The sequence below is a fragment of the Ceratosolen solmsi genome, unplaced genomic scaffold (assembly GCF_000503995.2).
Source record: "Ceratosolen solmsi marchali unplaced genomic scaffold, CerSol_1.0 scaffold3, whole genome shotgun sequence".
Classification (NCBI taxonomy): domain Eukaryota; kingdom Metazoa; phylum Arthropoda; class Insecta; order Hymenoptera; family Agaonidae; genus Ceratosolen; species Ceratosolen solmsi.
In genome coordinates, this window is record NW_011948428.1 from 2,780,767 (window position 1) to 2,801,516 (window position 20,750).

At 39.8% G+C, this 20,750-nt stretch overlaps 1 protein-coding gene across 2 annotated transcripts in view; it reads left to right on the forward strand.

Moving 5' to 3' along the window:
• Positions 1–3,029: 3,029 nt before the first annotated feature.
• Positions 3,030–20,750, forward strand: part of Spec2 (CDC42 small effector protein Spec2) — a 92,374-nt gene continuing 74,653 nt past the window's right edge. For both annotated transcript variants that reach the window (XM_011501350.1, XM_011501355.1), the window contains exon 1: positions 3,030–3,137. The gene's annotated coding sequence lies outside the window, so the exon portion shown is untranslated. The remainder of the gene's footprint in view (positions 3,138–20,750) is intronic.

Below are 20,750 nucleotides of genomic sequence, written 5' to 3' on the forward strand. Positions count from 1 at the left end.
GTTGCAGAGTCGAGCCATGTCTTCGTTATTCTGGCTAACCACCTTGTTCAATATACTTACATTGTTACCATTCGTCGTTAACATTCGCCCTCGTTAACATTGCAATAAAATCTTAACTTCCTTCAAAAGATTCTTAGCTACGGCCACGTAAAGCGGCGAATGTCCGCGTGAGTTTTTAACATTAATAGGGCTGCCGTGACAAAAGAAGGAGAGAAAACAAGGATGAATCTTCATGTCTCAAGGGCCGCGTTGAGAGCCGTTGATCGCGTTCCATCACGTTAATATTCACTTTTAATATTCACTTTGACTAGGCTCATTAGCAGGCATTGTACAACTCTGAGTTGTATTTTCCCATTGTTAATGCATTGGATGGCCACGTGCAGGGAATTTTCGTCGGCCTTTGCTGCGTACCTCGACAAATAATAAAGTGACTCGGTATCAACACTTTTCAGGGCCGCCAGGAGCTCCGTCGACGAGCCCGTCGTCTTTGACGCTCTTAATATCCGGCCCTGCAGTTGGAAGATTTTTAGCAGCATCGAATTTTCGCAACTTACCACCGTCAGGTGTAACGGCGTTTCGCCTGTATTCGTCTTCAGCTCCATACGTTTTCATGCCGTACACAATGAGTAGGCGGATCATCCTCGGTAGCTCATCGGCTTTGAGAATACTCGTCCAAAAGGATCTTGAACAACCTCGTATTCGGGACAATCGCAAATGGCTACGGACATATTTCCATTGACTTGGGCTTCATATGACCATCGACTTATTCCTGGTTCACATGAAGAATGAGGAAATTTAAATTTTCTTCTTAAATGAATTTTCTCGTTTTGGGATATGGAGATGTGTACCACTACCATCGATACCTTTTCTATCGTGATTTTTTTGCGATAAAAGGAACTCATTGCGCCGAATTCATAAATCTCCATGCTTAGGATAACTTGGGTCTTCTTCGGTCTCTTGGCTACACCATTTCTCCTTAATATTACACATGTCTAGTAATAATATATTTATCCAACGTGTATTTTCACTTGGAGTCGTGACAAGGGCAGTGGTGGTTTGGCTTTATGCACAAATTGCTTAATTGCGAGTACGTTTCCTCTTGATCATCGGTAGCCCGTGTTCACTTTACTTACCAACCTCGACTCCATATTTCTCTCCTCCTTTTTATAAACTATTTTGGATATGGCGAACCTTTGTTACTTATCGCTTATAGCATTCATCGTTATTCATTCACCTACTCGCAAAGGAACTCGTTGCAATAACTATTTAATAATTTTCCTAAGTCTCTTGTATCCGCGAATATAGTAATAATTCCAATTGAGTTTCAATTGTGATTTGTAACACCACCTATACAAACATAAACAATATGCAATAATCTTTGGAATGTAAAATACCGTGCAAAGGCTTAATTTATGTATTTATTTGGATTTGGAGGATGACAAAAGGGATAAATTTATAAATATTTCAGTATAAAATTCGTCGGTCAAGATAATATTTAAAAAAGTAAGAGATTAATTATTTACTTATTGAATAATTGCTTATCGATTCGATTCACGCTTGTCGAGTATCTATATATAGTGATATTTTTCATTATGAAAAACATCTACTCTCTCTCTCTCCTTTTATCAATATTTTTTCAAACATTACGTTCAACTTACCACCATATCTACCGAATCTCTAGTAGGCGATATCTTACAGGCTTTATTCCAATTGAAATTGCCAGCGGAACTTGGCAAATTTATTCAACGGATAAAATGACAAGAAGGAACACTTTGCGATACGTTTGTACACTAACCGTTCACGACTGTTGGCCATTTCGTTGAATTTGCAATCGCAATTTCTTTCATCAAAGCAAATTCGAGCGAACTAGATTAAGCGGAATGCCGTATGAGAAAATTTTCTTTTTTTCAATCGCCATTATTTGGTCGCTTATTGTTATCAAACCTAATCGCGGTTTAAGCTCTTGCAATTATTTACATTATATCGAGGAGGATATTATATTGTGGACGATAAGATAGTTGCCGTCGTTCAGGAAAATTGCATGGATTTTGCTACAGTTGCTGCCGAATAATTTCGATATGAGCCAAAGGAGAATTAAATTAACATTTCTTTCTCGCTCTCTCCCTCACTCGGGTCATTACTAAATTTTTTGTTTTCTATTTTGTATGGCACAGTTTGCCGAATTGTCCTATCAACATTTATGTCGTACAATTTTAGCAAATATCAAAGAATCTAATCGTGGATTAAAATACAGGTAGTTATAAGGGGATTAAAAGCAGAAAACAGGATAGTTATCCCATGCTCGGGCTCGATGCTCCCCCGCGCCTACAATCAACCGGGCCCCGGGAAGTCGAGGCTCCGCTCCTGACCGCCTCCGGGAGCTCGCTCTCCCGGTTGCCGTAGCCGCCGTAGTCGTGCTCCCCCCAAGCCCGCTACCCCCCGCCAACGAGACGACGCGCGCACACCGACAGCGTCGACGGCTGCGGCGCTGGAGGAGGGGGGGGGGGCACGACTACGGCGGTTACGGTGGCTACAGCGGCTACGGCGGCTACGGCGGTTACGGCGGCTACGGCGGTTACGGTGGCTACAGCGGCTACGGCGGCTACGGCGGCTACGGCGGCTACGGCGGCTACGGCGGCTACGGCGACGCACCAGCAGCAGCAGCAGCAGCAACAGCAGCAGCAGCACCACCAGCAGCAGCAGCACCAGCGGCGGCACCAGCAGCGGCAACGGCAACGGCAGCGGCAGCAGCAGAAGCAGCGGCGGCGGCAGCGGCAGCAGCGCCTCAGTCACTCGCCGCTGCCAAGCCAGGGCACTTCGCGTCCGTTAATCAACCCAACCCTTCGCTCCACGTGCACGCTCGTTTCCGGACCTCTTTTCTCTCTCTCCCGTAGTCGAATCGAGGTGGACCCCGTGTTTCCCCGAGTGTCTCGACATTGCTTCCGTAGCTGCCGCAGTGGTGACGACGGCCAATAGACAACAGCAACCTGGGATCGGATCCACAGGGCGACTTTATTTAACAGGAGCGAAGCCGATAATTGCCGTCCTCCTTTGGCCAATGGACCTCGAGGCTCCTACCTCGAGAGCGCGCGCCTGAGATCCTTGGACGCCGTCTTCTCCCTTCCATAAGATACAAAGTTCGTATAAGACACATGATGCTGGTTTGCTTGCACTTGTGAATTGAACGTTGATGATTGCGTGTGGCGGTCGAGCCGATGAGTTGCCTCTGTGTGCATGTGTGAGCGCGTCCGCCGCCAAAGATCCCCCCGGCGACGTATAGTGATTGCGATTCGTCGTTGCGCTCTCGTTCCCATCTTAAAAGCTCGCCCACGCGGATCGATCGCATAAAGGAAGCTGAATGAAACTTTATGTCCTTCCGACGCAATGTCAAAGCGCGAGCGAGCCAGCCGCCTGAGAAAAATAACGCTGAGCGCAGCAGTTGCCCGGCCAGGAGATGGAGGACGTTGAGGAGGAGGAGGTGGAGGAGAAGGAGGAGAAGGAGGAGGAGGTAGCATCGAGTCGTGACTGCGCGCAAGAGGAATGCGAGGTGATGGGTACGACGACGAGCTTTTGCGCGCGCCTCCCGATCGACGCGATCGATGCAGTTTCGGCGAGGCGCCGAGTTTGTTTACCGGAGTGCCGGTGGATAAAAGCGCGCCTCCCTCCCCTGGCTCTTGACTCGCGCAGCCTCATCGTCATCTCTCTCTCTCTCTCTCTCTCTCTCTCTCTCTCTCTCTCTCTTTCACTCACTCACTCACTCTCACGCGCGCGCACTTATCGCTAACGGGGCACAAAAAGCGCACAATTACTACGTGCGTTTCGACTAGGTAGATAGGGAAGTCAGGTCGACCCGCTCGCGATTCTCGTCCTCGGCAAATTCGATTGTTTCGCGATTGATTGCTCGCGCGTTATGTCCCTTTCGAGTCCCCCTTTACACAGGCTAATCCTTGCACAGGCCAACGACGCTAGTTGCCTGTGCCAAGCCCAAGGTCAAATGCGCCCGATGCGCGGATAAAGAACGACCTTCGTTAGGCAAAACATTGAAAAAGCCTTTAAGGTAGGTTGCTTTTAAGGTAGGCTGGTATTATTTTGAGGCTTAACCTCAAATCGTAAAAGTCAGCGGATACATTGGCGGTGAATTATGCGCGGAGCTTGTGGCAGGATTAGTAGGGTTTGCGAGGAGAGGAGCGCGTGTAAGCTCGAAAGAGTCTTTTCTGATCGAAGAGATAGGTCGTGTTAAAACGGCTAAGTTTATTTACAAATTATTAAGAGCACAATGACGTAGCTCACGGCCGCTCTTTCGGCAAACTATCGAATTACCATCGAGTGCTCGATAAGGGAGCGACGGGAAGTTTTTGGATATCGAGCGACAACCCAATAACCTGCGGCCGAAGCCTAGTGTCGTTAGTTGCTTTGACTGAACAAGAGAATGAAAAAGGCAAAACCGAATAGATAGAGTAGGTGCACGGATATTGGTAGTTGGGTCTGTCTAGGTAGGGGCAAGGGGGCGGGGAAGGATACTATTAAAAGTTGGCCATTCCTATACGATGAAAAAGCTCGCCTACTGATAAAACGTTCGTTTGTTGTCGGTTCCTTAAGCAAATATAATACGTATTTAAGTTACGGAAAGGGGACTGGGGTACGAACTACCGTGGCAAGAATAAGTAAGGGCAATCGAAACTTCTCCTATCAGCTTAAGGACAATTCAACGGCTTCATTTTAAAGAGCCTTCTTTCCTCTTCATAACGCTTAAACATAACGTACGGATGCCTTATAGGACGTTCGTCTAACGGCGTTAAAACGAGATAAGAAAAATTTTCGGGTAAACGTAATCTGGTGTTTGCGTCGCATCACCTCGACATTCGATTTCTGTCGGTCGTTGGCGCTATGCTCGACAGCCTAAAAAATCGCCAACGCGCAATGCTTGTGCCAATATATCCAGGATTATTCCGACGGACGGCTGCATTTGATATCGCAAACCGCCCCGTACTCCGACAGACCCGTAGCCTAAAAGTATTTGAATAATCACGTAGCGGGGAAAAATACCGGAAAAATAAGATTCCACGGCAGAATGCCAACAGCAGTTGCGAAAACGGCACTCGACCAGGGGTCAATGGAAAGCTACGAGCCAAAGGCACAATATATCCACCATTGAAAGCAAAAGGAAAAAGGAAGGACCTCCGTGGCATTTCCTCTCCTTTTAACACTCGATCCTCGCTCTTCCCTATTCACGAATATCGCCCTAGGAATTTACCGACGTCTACGCTGCCCACTTTTCGCTCCGCACGCGTGTGTGCTTTACATAACATAATACACACACTCCCACACGCGTACCGCGTTTACCGCGAGAGCTCAGCTAAGGGTCCTGTAAAGTATATATTCGTGATCACCACCATCTGCCGCATTACTTTTCTCTCTTTTTTTTTCTCTTCCTCCCACCCCACCCCCGTCCACATCTACACTCTACGCTCTACGCTCTACGCTCTACCTCTACCTCATTTTTTCTCATTCTTTCTTTATTCTTCGTCGATGACTGCCCTCCTTTCATCTCCCGCATTCTCTTTTTCCATCGCTGTTTTATATATGTATATATATATATATATATATATATATATATATATATGCGCGCACTTGCACCACTCTAAGCAATCGCAACCAACGCGTACATGCATATGAGGACTCTTTGAGGAGTGTGAGTAGGCTCGCGCTTGCGTTTTGTCGTGCGAATTTTACGTTTAAGCGATAAAACCTTTTATACACGGCAAGAGGCCACTAGGTTGTCATCAATTACTACAGACTTCCTCGTATTCAGCCATTTTTTATAGAATTTTTCTCAGTCCCCTTTCGGATGGCTTCAATTCTGCCAGCTCTATTCGATGAAAATGCTTTCTAATTAATTGTTTTCGCAGAATTATCCTTTCATATGGGAAGATTTTGCTTTCCCGTCTACTCTAACATTTCTCTGGTTCAAAAAAAATTTTTATCAAACCCACAATAATATAACTCTTTTCTTGGCTATGATATTAATAAGCTAATATACGAATGTTTTATCATAATGTATCGTCGATTTGATAAATTTCGAAGAAACTGTGACAATGTAATCACAAATATTGCTAGATTCATCGCTTAATTAAGGATAATTAACAATGGGCTCCTGCTTAGTCACCTTCATATCCTTCACCTTAATTGAACGTATACGCTTATTATTCGTTGGTAGCCATCACCCCCCCCCCCTTTACCACATACCCCCACCCCACTAATCGTCCGAGTAAATTTTCATATCTCAGCATAATAAGTAATTGCAAAATAATAATGCTTACGTAGAGTAATGATTGGATATATCGACGAAACTATTAATTTACATGGCTTTGTCGCTGGTGTCGTTGTTGCTTTATTGAATGACGAATGTCTCTCGTATTTACAAAAATTCGTAACGACTTTATTCAAAAGCTTTGTATTATTAAGATTTCAACATCAACTTCGGTGCCATGACTTTAATACACCGTTTATAAAATAAATAGCATCTAGCCATTAATCAGGCCCGAGATAAGGGTTTCATGAAGATTGATGTCAAGTCAAGTCAGCCACAGCTACCGCTTCTTGCTCATAAACCTTTGAACCCTTCCCCCGACTTTCTTCATTCATCATGGAAATCTTACACAGAGATTGAGATTGGGTGTGATATTCTATTCGAATTCAAGCAATATTTGCCTGTCGCAACTGACAGTATAAGAACAACGTTTAATGATGATTTCCTGGGAATATTCGAGCTTAGCCGAGATGTTTGTTTATGTTGGGTAACAAATAGATTAGCTCCATTTGATTTTCTTTTATCCCACGAATTAAGTGTTATTTAAGAATCGCTTATTCCAATGTTGCTTTCCGCATTCTGTTAGGAACGACAGCACGTTGATAATTATGTAATTGCGCGACTATATTTATAATATTTGTCTTGTATTATGGAAGTGTCGGTGCCGCCGTTCAAAGCCAAGACAACGTACGCGACTATGTATATCTTTATTATATAATGGTAATTGATGGAATTAATAGAGAATTAATACAGAATTAGCACGTGCTATTTATTATATTTCATTTTCTACGACCACATTTCGACAAACTCGCGCGTTGTCATAAAGATGACCAAGCTGCAGTTCGTCTACGAGCAATGTCAATCGAAAAAACTCAAATTATGATAATATTATTATTAACTAAACAAGCGCAAAGTGGTTGGTAAAATAAAAATCGATCGATGATCTATGGCCGTAGAGATTTTGTCAATTAAATTCTACAGCTTTATCTTGAAATTGAATATGGCAAGTTCTCTTTCATCGCGGCTGAAAATTGACAGTCACGTCCGTATTAGAATGATGGTCAGAGCTTAGAGTAGCGAGCGTGTCGGAAGAAAAAATTTTCCGAGATTCCAAAAAAAAATAATGGAATTTCGCGCCACCCACTGGCTGGCTCACACTTACAACTTTTGTTTCCTCGTTGCCTCTCTCAGCCCATCTTGTCTAGTTAGACCGAGTGAATGATGTGCTCTCGGGGTCGCGTGTGCTAATTAATTATACGTTGGAGCAATACTGACGCGCTGCTGTTATTAAGTAAATATGTAACATAGGCTTATCGGTGGAGTTCTATTACGTTAAAAGAAAATGTTTTCCCCCTGGTTACAAAATGACGTTTACAAATACAAACAAGCGCAAATGATTTAAAAGGTTATGCATGCTTGTAAGCGATTTATGACGTCAGTACCGTAACACTTTGGGCGTTATAGCGTCACGCATGTGCCACTTTCTCGGCCCTATATTATCGTCTTTTTTTTTTGTTTTTTGTTTTTTGGTTTTTTGTTTTTAGTTTTTACGTGTAAGAAAAGAGCGAGATGGACCGGGAAATAATAAGATCGTAACTTAGAATTATGTCGAAGTTTTGCATAATTTTGACCATTATGGATAATTGATTTTATAATTTAGATTTTTGGATCCTAATGCACGTAGTAGTGAGCACACAAATGTCAAACGCTTGATTAATAACTTCTTACCGCTGAGACATTTGATGAAGTATTTAAATGATTATAAAAATATGTATTGTACAATTTTAACCAAGGAGAAAGCACATGAAATACTTTATAATATTATTGGCTGTAATATTACATCGGAACATCCGGAATATAAAAACAAAAATTTATAATTCACGGTCTTAGGGCATTCAATGTTTCAAATGATTATCTATCAATTCTTAACTTCAATTTCTATTTTATTTTCATAAATTTCTTGAATTTATGATATATCTCAGAGTCCTGGTGTTCGTTGTCAAGTTGAATTTCCCTCGTTTGAGCAAAAAAAAAAAAAAAAAAAAAAAAAAAAAAAAAATTCGTAACTCATTGAGCAACTTGACCAATTAAATGTGAAAACAAATATTCCAGCTGCATTCAATTATAACGGGATCTCTTAGAAGAAGAAAGGAAGAAAAACCGATATTGAGAACATAAATATTTTTAAATCGCCTCCTTTAGCACCACCAAAATGATAAAAGGTAAAAGAGAACGAACAAGAGAAACAAACAAAAAAAAGAAACAAAAAAAAAAAATGAAGGAAGGCCGATCAACTGCGGGATAAAATACCCCAGGTTTACTTCACCTCTTTTAACTCTTGGATTCCCTTTTTTCTCACAAAATGGCCCTCTCCCTTGCTTACCGTCTGTCCGACACGTAATGAATTCGTCTCTCTCTCTCTCTCTCTCTCTCTCTCTCTCTCTCTCTCTCTCTCAGTCTGTCAGTCTTTCCTGTCTCTCTGTCTGTTTATCTCTCTCCCTCCACTTCTCTCTCTCTCTCTCTCTCTCTCACTCGCCCTCACTGTGTCTAAGAACCAGTCGCGCCATACTTTCTCTCTAATCTTTCGTCTCGATTCACTTCCTTTATCTGCTGCTCGGCCGCTTCTCTTCTCCTCCATCCTGCAAATTTCCTCCTCCACCGTCCAGCCGTAACTCTCGCTCTCTTTGCGAATCGCGGAGCTCCATCTCCTTTGGCCTCGCGCGTTTCATTCCAGTCTTCCTTTCTTCTCTCAGCCCGTCTCCTCTTCGTCCGCGACGCTTAAACAGACCCGCACTCCAGCCACTTGTTGATGCGTTCTCGCGGTGCCTCGGTGCAGCTGCACGAGCTGTGCACCACATTGTTTTCGGGCCTCGTTTAATCGCCCCCATCCTGTCTCTTTGGTGAAGAAGAAAAAAAATAAGAAAAGAAACGAAGCAGTGAGTGAGTGAGCGAGCGAGGTCAGTTGACGGGGCGGAGTTTGGGGGGGGGGGGAAAAAATCGTTGGTGCGCGAGTCATTGGGCGCTCGAGCCGAATCGTGTAATTGTTATGGCTGAACTTTCGAATGTTCCTTTGGTAAATAAATTCATTGTCCGAATTATCCTTAGGTGGTTATACCTTTATTATAAACAATACGGTATTTTTGCTTGAAATGTCATTGTGGATAGTTGACTGATTTATCGTGAAAAAGTGGTTTTGTTATTTTTTTTTTCTTCTTTTTTTTTATTATTATTTTTTTTTTTTTTTACGGACCTGAGATAAAATTACCAATCGCATACGCATGGTTATAGTTAAGAATTCATGAGAGATAACGCCGAACCAAAATAATGAAGGAATTGAAAATAAATAATCAAATCCCCCGGTAGTTTAAGTACGATTACTTAAAATAGAGAAGAAAGCTATGGAGGCGCGCGCGCACCCACTCGCTGCTCGCTTGGTTATCTGAACTTTGTAATTGTAAATTTTTGCTTTATAAACGCTGCTATTGTTAACTATCTAATCTATTAATTGTCAGATTATAAAGTTGGAAATTGAATTATTCTTACGATTATTGGCAAAATAAGCATAATACAGCTCGAGCAGAATTATAACTCGGGTATTCAGCGTTTATCGCTTATAACTATTGTTTGCTAAAATCAAAGACAATTCTTACAACGTTAATAATGAAAACGAAACGATTGGATGAAATTTTCGTTATTCTACCGAGTCACGTGTATATTTTACGAAATCATGCCAGCAGATACATTTGACTTATTTATTTTACTTTCGACAATAAAGTCCGATAACAATTTCAGTCGGGCTTTAAAAGAATTTCAAGAGAGAAACGATTAACATTTGAGTTAAAGTATAAACATACACTGTCCGAGACAGAAATATCAGAAGAAATTTTATGATTCATCAGAAATTAAATTGAGATGATAAAGATCACGTTAGTGTGCAACATTAAATTATAATATCGAATGAATGCCTATATTTAGGTGTGTTTACAGGTTGTCAGTGTGTTACAAATCTTTATAATAATTCTTAGGCGCTATAAAAATATAATGAATTATAATTGCCAGAAGAGTTTTACGATGACACGGAACAAACAATTCGCTTGATCCTCAAATCCACCTATTTAAAACGTCCGCGTCGTTAAATTAACATCGTTCGAGCGCGTCGAATGGAAGAAAAACTTTATAACAAATAGTAGAAAATAGTCGTTAATTTGCAAAAACGAATTCCAAATCGTATATTTATCTTATACGATACAAGGTTGCGATAAACTCGTAAGATATCATTGTGCATTTTAAATTGATACTCGTATTAATTATTGTGGAACTTGTAACCAATTTGCATATCGTCTCTCTCTCTCTCTCTCTATATCTCTCTCTCTCTCTCTCTCTCTCTCTCTCGAATAATTAATGATAATTTAACTAGGAATAGCTACAGGTGAAATATATTTATCGATCAAAATGGGAAATCCTGTCAATACCTTTTGCCTATTACGTATAGTGCTTTTGATGCAACGAAGGTAAAATTATAAATTATCTTAGTGCCGCTTGCGCCTCCGATTATCATTGCTCGAGGCTTATTTAGGCTGAAATGTTCTATTCCACAATTTTCTATCGCAGGATGTGTATTGTGCGCCGATATTTTGCTTAATCAACGAAAAATAAAGAGCATCCAAGTGCACCCATTCAAAATTCTATAAATGCTCATTTTGCCTTCCAATAAAACGCCATTAATTCTAGACTCGACGATCGCTCCTAATATTCCATTATGGAAAAAATTGCAATTACTTTGCATTGACAATGCATTTCGTCGCATATTTCGTCAAATCGTCTTTGTTAATCTCAAATTAAGCAATCTTGCCAAAAGCAGCAATTTTCATATTTTTCAAAATTTCAACCAGCGCACCTTACAATTAATTCAATGCTTTTGTGTTTTTTTATTGTTTTCTATTTTGTTGTTGTTGTTGTTGTTGTTGTTGTTGTTGTTGTTATTGTTATCTTCGAGTATCTCTTATAACGACTCTCGCCTATTTCATCCATGCATTCGCTTATATGTGCGCACTCGAATACCTGTCGCCATAAATTCAATCGCTCGAAATAGTGGAAATATTTTTTTTAGTATTTTACATGGAATATATTTGAAAGATTTGCACAATCGAATGTTCGAGATCAATGCCCAGCTCATAGTTACCGACGATAAACACGATCCAATTCACAATTGCTCCACATTCGTACCTACACCACAATAATCATCAATCAATATCTTTTGTGCAGTCGTTGCTGTAGAGAATAAAATGAAAATTCAAAGTTTTGGAAAAGGTATGGATCGCGATATTTGGAACAAGCACGCGGCTTTGCCAATGCAATATATATATATATATATATATATATATATATATATAAAGCTTGGAAAGCATGATTTCTCCGATTCGGAAAAATTACTACAAACTCTAATAATTTAACAACTCGTTTATGCGAAAGTATCGATAGGTCGGAGAGGCAGAGAAAAATAATAATGTATATATATATATTTTTTTTTTAATAATTGCTTGACTTATGAAATTTAAAACGATTGTGTATTACGAACGATGAGATCGATAATCTAAAAATTTCTCTAACGAAATTATAAGGTTATAATGCGGGCTCGTTTTTATCCTTTTTTTTTCTTGTTTTTTTTTTTTTAAGACTATTTTTCGTTTTTCTCAACCTCGTTAATTAATCTCTTTTTATTCTTATACGTAGTAACGAAACGTAATGGTATCTAAATTCATATTGCTCCTATTGTTCATAAATTTTTCATATATAGATAGAAATTGTAGTACTTTCTTCGGTCTTTTTTCTCATATTTTTAATATGCACCAAATTATGTGCACTTAACGTTGAATGTAAAATTTGTGCGAATATGTGTTATGATAAAAGACAGAAATGAACGTACTTTCTTAGACTCAAAACAACAAATAACATGATTTACATAATATTGTCTTTATAAATATTATTATAAATTCAAAAATATATGTGTGCATGCGTGCGTGCGTGCGCGTGAAGAATTAATGTTTAATAGTTATACAATAACTCAAAGTAAACAATATTTAGATTGATGTGAAAAAGTTATATTCAAATTAAGCCTTTAACACTAACTCAATGTAATGTGTATGAAAGTGATTGTTGATTTTATTTAGCAACAATTTTTATCATACTTTAAACACGATAAGATTACATGCTTTAATTTCCTTTCAGATCATATTTTTGCGAGCCGCTTTTACAACTCATTCTACGCAGCTACGAACATTTAAACATGTTGTATCGATCTTTCTATCTATCGATGTATCTTTTATTCCTTCCCTTCGATCAGTTTCCGGTTATTCGATTCGCACAAGCGAAACCTTTTAAGCAAACGCCTCAGTTCTAAAATATCTCCAAAATGTCGCCACGATCTGTTCGATTTCTTATTCGCGTATTACCTTCATTACTATTTTAATTTACAACCGGGTATAATTAATTAATTCTATCCAAGACTTTAATCGCTATATTAATTGAGCAACTATTTTCAGCATAAATAATGCGAATAAAAATAAGCATTCATGTGCATCTTAATTGTATGACAATTTGAAGAATATTTTAGAAAGCTACTGTTAAAACAATTATTTCTCATATTGACATTACAAGTATATAGCCAACAATAATATTATGAATATTTTACAGAAACCTTCATGTTTTGCATCCGAAGGGTAAATGCGCCCCCGTGCGCGTGTTTGTGTGTTACGCGCGCGCACCTTAAATACATTATTACCGCATGAAATTTTAATATATTAATTTACAACAAATTTAAATACAAGACAATTATTATTTAATATATGAATTATCCTACGTTACATATGCTTTTATTATTCTTATACTGTCGCATATTTATATAAATACGTACACATACACACGATACGTCAATACTTTAATATACATACTAAAGTAACAGAAGAATTTTGTAAGTCGACGCTCAAAAACCTTATACATAGCTGTAAATTGTATAAAAGAATTTTGATTTACGATATCCTAAGAAGAGGCTTTGATGCACAATAACTAAAGGCTTGAAAATTTACGTACATCCTTAAGATAAGAAGGGCAATGTTTTTCGAGAAAAATCGTGAAAACACGATACGATTAGACTTTGGACAACACCTCCTCACTTTGAATTAAGTTTCAAAAAGCAACATTATGAACGTACGATGCGAATCGCATTTAAATACCATCTTCTGTTTCAAATTATCATACAATAAAATTCAAATTAACAATGAACAAAAGATAATGTAGAAAGCTATTTAATATTCAAGCTGCGCGTCAAAATGACATTCATAACGTCCGATTTTTGATACAAGAATCCTTTGAGATTACATGTTATGAGATCGGAGAGGCGAAAGCGTTTGAATGAATCACTTCAAGTTCAAATTAGAAACAAAAATGACTTAATCAAACGTGTTATTGTTATCTGAATATCATTATGTGACGAGTTCCGTATACAAAGATAATCAAATTGTGGGGAGGAATAGAGTCAAAGACCGAATGTAGGAAGTACGACGCTCGGCTCTAAACACGTGGAATTGCTTCAACGAGATTGCCCACCTTATTATTGTTAAGATAATCTCGTGACATTTAAAAGCAAACAAACTCACGTGGATAATGAATCTCTTGGACCGTCCGTACAATTCAATCCTTTTTAGCGTTTACGAGTACGCTTTTAAAAAGCCGGCGATTATTAAATTAATATCATAATAATTTGCTAATAATACGTAATAGGCAATATTCTGTAAAGCTGTATTGTATTATTTTTATCTAATGGCTGGATATACAAGGAAATTCATAAGATTTTTCATCGAATCTTTTGCACAAATTCAGATTCATGAATTTGAAATCTTCGTAATAAAATGCCCTCCCGAAATTGCTGCTGATATTGGTAATATTGTATTACCAATAAGTCGTTACAATGTAATCCCTCGTGCAATGTACTGCTATCGGTCACTTCGAGGAATTGTCACCAAGAAGAAGAAGAAGAAGAAGAAGAAGAAGAAGAAGAAGAAGAAGAAGAAGAAGAAGAAGAAGAAGAAGAAGAAGAAGAAGAAGAAGAAGAAGAAGAAGAAGAAGAAGAAGAAGAAGAAGAAGAAGAAGAAGAAGAAGAAGAAGAAGAAGAAGAAGAAGAAGAAGAAGAAGAAGAAGAAGAAGAAGAAGAAGAAGAAGAAGAAGAAGAAGAAGAAGAAGAAGAAGAAGAAGAAGAAGAAGAAGAAGAAGAAGAAGAAGAAGAAGAAGAAGAAGAAGAAGAAGAAGAAGAAGAAGAAGAAGAAGAAGAAGAAGAAGAAGAAGAAGAAGAAGAAGAAGAAGAAGAAGAAGAAGAAGAAGAAGAAGAAGAAGAAGAAGAAGAAGAAGAAGAAGAAGAAGAAGAAGAAGAAGAAGAAGAAGAAGAAGAAGAAGAAGAAGAAGAAGAAGAAGAAGAAGAAGAAGAAGAAGAAGAAGAAGAAGAAGAAGAAGAAGAAGAAGAAGAAGAAGAAGAAGAAGAAATACAAAAATGAAAATGAAAATAAAAGATAAAACAAAAAAAATAAATAAATGACTTTGGAGTTCCGTAGTACTTCGGGGCAAATAATAAATCTGCCATTCCTGAAAGACAGGAGTGACATTATGACAGTGAGAATATTGTGTAGTTTTGACAGAAGAGCTGCTTAACAAGTACCACAAACAGTGCCACTACAAGCCGTTAAATGCGAGGTAATTAAAATTCGTCGATAAAGTGACAGTCGTTGGGCGGCTTCCGCCCCGACGTCCGTCCAATCGTCTCGTACTGACGTACGAAATAGCTATCGGAGGCGGATGATGATCGGCCAACGGGTCCGTTTTCTCGCGCCCCCGACAAACCCCCCCACGAGTTCGTTCATCCCGGCTTACCTTTCGCCAACTCAGGACGGCAGCGAAGCAAAAGTAAGCAGCGACCGGTGTGAGTCATATTGCGTAGGCCATCGTCTCGTGTTGTATCGCCGGCGCGACAGGTTTCTTTCCCTGGTGTTCGCACTTACTTACCCGGGGGCCTCAAGCTCACGAGCACGAGCACGAGCACGAGCACGAGGACGAGGACGAGGTTCCGACGAGAAGCATTCGAAATTGATCCTATTACGTGAACGTTTCCGAGTTATAATGCTTACTTATGAGGAATAATGTGCGATTGGGTGGTTGGACTTGCGAGATTGTTTAATTAGAATCGTTGGTTAAACAGTGACGACACGATTGGAATTTCGGGAAAACCAGTCTGTTTCTAGGATTATTTAAAATTTTGTTCTTTCAAGGATCTTTTCCATTCGCTAGGATACCGCGAAATGTAACGCTAATAATTATAACATCAATGATAATAATAACAACATCAACGACAAAAACAATAACAACAATTATCATAATAATAAACGTAATTATTATTATGCATTTATATTATGGCTGTCGTATTTTTTTTTCGCAGTCATTCGTAATAAATATCTAAGGAAATGGCTATGATTATTGTAATTATCATCGAGTTTAACGCGTAGAGAGACGTGTAAAAGCGCGTTTTTAATGTGAAATCACGAGCTTTAATACCCGATTACAATTATAATTAACATTAAGAATTTAATTTTCTAGACTCTGGAAAATTATGATGAGCAATTGTTCATGTAACACTCCGCAGCTCTTGAATTTTTAAACAAGAGGCTCGATAAAATACGCTTCTCTGTAATAATTACCACGAAGTGTCAAAAAAAAAAAAAAAAATCTATTCAGCCTTTGCGACTGTTTCCCTTGACGCGAGATTATCTACGATTTCGCTCTTATGGAGAAGATTTTTTTTTTCACCTTCCAGAGCTTTTATATCTATTTATTTCATTATCTCGAACTACATATGTTAAACTGTCTTTGTCCATTCGCATCCGATTCGCAATAAATCATGTAAATACAAAAAAGTAATCTCGTATTAATGACGATAAGATTATTTGTATGGTCTAAGGTATCGTTTTTTCCAATAAAAAATGATTAATTTCATCTACCTATAGTAGGTTACATTCTATTCCCGGTAACTTACACATCCACAAAAACCACTCAATCCGATAAAATTTATTGAAAATTTATCAGATGCACATATAATGCAATTCAATGCATTATTCTCTCGGTATTATATATCTTACAGTTATTTATGTAATTTATATTTATAATAAAATGCTTATTTAGCAGTAAATGTTTGTATAAAATGGTCATTTGCGTTTTTTACTTTCTTTTTTTTTTTTGTTTTTTTTTTTATTTTTTGTTTTAATATACATATTTATTACTATTATCGTCATCTTTTTTCTTCTTTCACAATACAAAGACAAATTTGAAATTAATCATGATTCATTATGTCGTTGGAGCATGTAAAAGTTTGAGAAAAAAAAGATTCTCTTCAATACTGTCTGTAAAATTTTATTGCTTATAATATGGTAATTCCTATGTAGATTACCAATTTATCTGTAGTTTCATTCAATGCCAAGCTTTTTCAATTCTATTGTCATTATCAGAGTAATTTATCAGGATTCTTGTGGATTCATATGGATGCTTTTTCAGTTGCACGGGAATTTGAAAAGATTTATGAACGTGTAGCCAAGCGCCGATTGACCTTTTTGTCATTCAATCCCTATGCTAGCTAACGTGTATAGACGATACTCGGTTATTTTTAGCCGATATTACGCGTCGAATTCAAAATTGCCGCGATCTAATAAAGAAGAGCAATAAGAAATAATGAACAACAACGGAAACGAACAACAAAACGAAAGAATGAAAAAGGCTAGAAAATAAAAGAAACGTGGAAACCGTGTGTCAACAAGCTGCTGGTCCACTGGCCGTTGACTCTTAAAACCCAAAATGTATCCTCTCTCGGACGGATACGTGTAAAATGTACTCGCGTGTAACAAGAACGGCGAGTCGCCAGAGGAATATAAAAATGACAGCGCACCTCTCCTTTGCTTTACATCGAGATGGAAAACCCTGCTTACGGCCGGTTTCTCGTCTTCTTTTACACGTACACGCCTCCTCGCAATGTCATTTACCCCTGAACTCGCCGGATCTCGTTTTCGTGCTACGAAGGCTCCCGTTTATTTTTTTCTTCTTCTTTTCTCTCTCTCTCTCTCTCTCTCTCTCTCTCTCTCCTTTCTTCTCTCCCTTTTTCTCCTTTTTCTCCTTTTTTTTTTTTTTTTTTTTTTTTTTTTTTTTTTAATGAACATTTTTTTGTTTTAATTTTTTCTTTTTGCTTCTCTTTCTTTCTTTCTTTCTTTCTTTCTTTTTTTGTACCAACCGTGAAATTTCCTTCTTCTGGCTTTTTCAAAGGCCAGCAGTACGCAAAATTAAGAGTAATTTAAATCTTTACGGCCATCGCTTTACTTTTTTTTCTCTCTTACTTTTCTTTTATTCTTTTATTTTTTAATGGTTTCCTTATTTAGCGTGTAGTCGACGCAAGGTTCACGATACTCGCCATACATCTGCCTCCCAAGGTATTCAGCATTATTGTTTAATTAACTTTGGCGCGGGGCATTCGCCGATGCACCTTTAACATCGAGCCAAGAGATCTTTTTCTTTCGGTCCGAGTGGCCGGTGCGTTGGCGCGTCCAACATTCAAGGTTGTGCGCGTGCATTTTTCGTTTCGTCGTTTTACGGATCGCGATCGATATTATGCGCCAATCCACGGCTATATTATTAAGATAAACACGAGGTGCGCGTAATTGACCATAACATTCGTTTCTGCTTCTTTAAGCCATTAGGCTTTATTACGTGCCAATGATCCGTTCGATCCGATAGATTTTTTGCATTGGCGGGCGACCAATCGACGCGTACGCGGCCGCGCGAGTTCTATTGGTAATACTGGCATATGGCTTGAACAAACTATTTGAAATGTTTCGTGACTCGCGTAAGTAGCGCTCGATGCGTCTCCCTCGAATTCTAATGCGAACGCCCGCGGCCACGCGCATTAATGCTCAAAGAAACGGGTCCACCACCGCACAATCTTATTTCCATGTTCCTCGAGGTCTCGTCTTTTGTTTCTTCGTTTGTCGGTCGCGATCGTGGCCCGGGAGCTCGAAATTCCTTTCTCACGTCCCACGCCGAAAGCGCACTTTTATTACATCATGTGCAGCAGCGCCGCCGTGTCACGTGGAGCTTGTCTACGCATTTTTTCTCTCCCTCGTCCGCCTCGAGCCACCGACAGCGGGAACGCGAGACGCTAGGCAATCTCATAAAAATTTATACCACTCCTCTTGGGATGACTAATGAGTTTTTAACTTAACGCTTTCCCCCCCCCCCCAACCCCCAACCCCGCACCATTCCTCTCTCGAAACGTCCCTCCCCCATCCATCCCCCATTCTCTCACTACCCCACTACATCCTCCCACGTACATACGTGTACGGTGTATACGAAATGAGGAAGAAAAAGGCAAATTCATTGTGCGTGCGCTCGGGCTGTTATCAAACGTCGATTTATCTCGTCAGCCAATGTGTCTCGTTAGTCTACTGTACAAGTCGACTATTGCAAAGGTTTTTTTTTTTTTTTTTTTTTTTTTTTTTTTTTTTTTTTTTTTTTTTTTTTTTTTTTTTTTAAATCAAATTCGTCGGTGTTTGCTCTTCGGCTTACGGACGATATAATAATTGTGCTAGAAATGGTGTGGCGTGGCGTGCCGAGGCGAGGCGAGCAACGGCCATTAGAGCCCCCGAACGCGTAATACGTAACTTTCACACATATTTATTTAACAGCATAAACAAGACGAATATACACGAGATAGCGAGGCATAAAATTAGTTGAGAGTCAGCGAGTAAACAGACCAGGTAAAGAGAGTCCGGGACGAACGAGCCAGCTGAGCCTTATCGAAAGTGTGTAGAAAGCTACGCTCAGGTATAAAGATTTTCGAACATTAGCCTACCATTCTTACATAATGGATTCCCCGTGAATCTATTTGCGGAGAGGAGGAAAATTGTACGAATTGGGTAATTGCACCGGCGGACGGCAATGCTCGCACGCTACGGCAACAGGCGGACTTTGATTTACGTGTAAGTCGCCGGCAATCCGCTACCGATCTACAATCACTCTGGGAAAATTCGAATAAAGCGATAAGATTGAGTCGATCCACCGCCGACGCTAGATCAACTCGGCCAATAAAGGTCGAAAACTTTGGCTCCGAGGTTACGCGACGGAGAAAGTCAGCGGGAGCGCCAATCTGTCGCGGGTGTCTCGCATCCTGCCGATTGAGGTAAATGGCGGGAAAAGGAGTGGGCCCAGTCGACGGAAATCCGCTCGCCTGCGTGCTTTTCCGGCTCCTTGAGCGTTACCGCATCGGAACGAAGTCGGGTAAAGCGGCGCCAAGGAGAGCCACAAGTCTCCGGATACGGGGGGGGGGGGGGGGGGGGGGGGGGGGGGGGGGGGTTGACGATCGAGAGAGTTGCGCGCGGTGGTGCACGAGCGGAAAATCGCTTGTCCTGCCGCTTTTCCTCTCTTGATCGAAATTAATCTCCGCGATTATTCGTGCATTACGCTCTCGAATTTTAAAACGCCTGAGTCTTCGTTAAAATTGCCTTCAAGTGTATTGGGTACCGTAGAGCTTACAACATGCCATGTTGCCTGGATACGTCGTCAGTCGAGAATTACATTGCCAACTAATAAACAAAACTAACGTACGCACGTAGATTATCGGGAGATGGAAGCTCGATCGTTCTCGCGATATCATTAAAACGTCCATGTTTCGCGCTTATTCTCGGACTAGTAATGAGCGTAGGGCGCGGAACGATAATTATACATTCGGCCAAAGTACTCGCGGTATCACCCCATAAAAGCATGTTATCGCCAACATCGAGTCCAACATACCACGCAATGTTTACTGCCGAATTTTTTTTCTCTCTCTCTCTCTCTCTCTCTCTCTCTGTCTCTGTCTCTGTCTCTCTCTCTCTCTCTCTGTCTCTGTCTCTGTCTCTCTCTCTCTCTCTCTGTCTCTGTCTCTGTCTCTCTCTCTCTCTCTCTGTCTCTGTCTCTGTCTCTCTCTCTCTCTCTCTGTCTCTGTCTCTCTCTCTCTCTCTCTCTCTCTCTCTCTCTCTCTCTCTCTCTCTCTATCTATCTATCTATCTATTTATCTATATATCTATCTCTATCTCTCGATTAACGATCACATCTAGAAACATAGAAATAACTGGCAAGTTTCAAACTAAAGAAATAGCATTTTAAGTGGACAAATCATGGTTAATTAAATTTCTTGTAAGCGTCGCAAAGAGAAGGGGTAATTTATTTACTGAATATTTTAATACCATTGGACTTGAAGATACAACGAGACGAAGAAAATACAACTCGACCATCCCATGAATAATGCAATCATTAGAAGAAAGTGAAAGCTAATGTGCGCACGTAAATAGCCGATTATCAAAGCTCAATACCAACAAATTAA